Here is a 1,281-nt window from a genome sequence, read left to right as displayed (position 1 = left end):
GCTGGTTTTGGGCCTCAGTGGGCTGTAGGTTGACATAGGTCCATTTTAGGAATACGAAAAGTTCGCAAGGAGTTTTCTACAAGTTTTTTTTTCAAAATCGCCCAACAATTGGCTGCGTATATTGAAAATTGGAAGCGGGCCTCAGGGGGTTTCGGGCTCGATTCAAGCAAGGGACGATTTCGCATTTTGTCGGCAGGTAAAAAAGTTGGATAGTAGAGTAAAGATTGACAGGCAAAGTGATAGAAAGAAATAGAGAGAGAGAGAGAGAGAGAGAGAGAGAGAGAGAGAGAGAGAGAGAGAGTCAGAATGAAAATTTTCGAAAAACTGAATAAAACGAACATCCGCTGACAGTATGACGAGTAAAATAAAAAAAAAAAGTAAAAAGACAAACAGGATACATATGGACGCAATATGATTTTATAGTAGCGCGATCCAATCTAGGGGTTGTCAAATATACCGGGTGGTCGTGTTCAAATATTCGCCGACAAAAATTTCGTACTTTTTAATGTGCTAATATTTTTTCATTATTTTTTGGAATGTTTCCTCGACGTTTTTTGGCCGTTTCCATTAAAAAAAAAAAAAAAAAAATTATTGAAACTGACGCGTCTAATCCGTCGATGTCTCCGCCGCGAAATAATACGTGTAAAGCGTGCGCCCAATACTATATTATTTATACGTAATTAATTATGCGCTCGCAAATTAACAAAACTACAGCATCGAAGCTACGTAACCCGTGGTGAATCGTTCGTATCGAAATTGTCGCACTGTTAAAGCAAAGGAAAACGAAAATTATATCAACATACCATACATCGACAAAATATTTATTGCCAATATATAATCCGCATATTTAAAATGTTCAGTGCGCTTTCTTGGACACGAACGGCTCCATGGGAAAAGCGTGAAAAATTTGCGCAGGGCCGTAGCTATACGTATGGGTCGGGTCAGGTCAGGTCAGATACGCATAACGATGGGTATAGGAAGGCACTGACGGATAATCGAAAAAAAGAGAATTAAGGGGAACTATAATCGTGACAAAATAAAAAAGATATACAAGCAAACTGCTTATCTTTCGAGCTTTCTTGCAATTACGCTAAATATTATTATTATCATTATTACGGCAGTTCATTTATGAGAAACCAAAAAAGAAAAAAAAAAATCCTGCGAGCGTCCGAAGACAATATATAACGTCTACAGAATTGTTGCATCGCTACCATACCGCTTCACAAAAATATTAGTGATTAATTTTTCAAAAAAAAAAAAAAAAAAAAAAAAAATTTTTGA

General features: G+C 36.7%; 1 protein-coding gene across 17 annotated transcripts in view; it reads right to left on the bottom strand.

The window, feature by feature from the left end:
* LOC107269990 (plasma membrane calcium-transporting ATPase 3) overlaps nucleotides 1-1,281 on the bottom strand; it is a 128,900-nt gene that overhangs the window by 15,676 nt on the left and 111,943 nt on the right. The window lies entirely within an intron of this gene.

Source organism: Cephus cinctus, unplaced genomic scaffold, assembly GCF_000341935.2.
Source record: "Cephus cinctus unplaced genomic scaffold, Ccin1 Ccin1_scaffold0695, whole genome shotgun sequence".
Taxonomy (NCBI): Eukaryota; Metazoa; Arthropoda; class Insecta; order Hymenoptera; family Cephidae; genus Cephus; species Cephus cinctus.
Note: the sequence above shows the minus strand (reverse complement) of the source record. Positions and strands in the feature narration are given on the sequence as shown.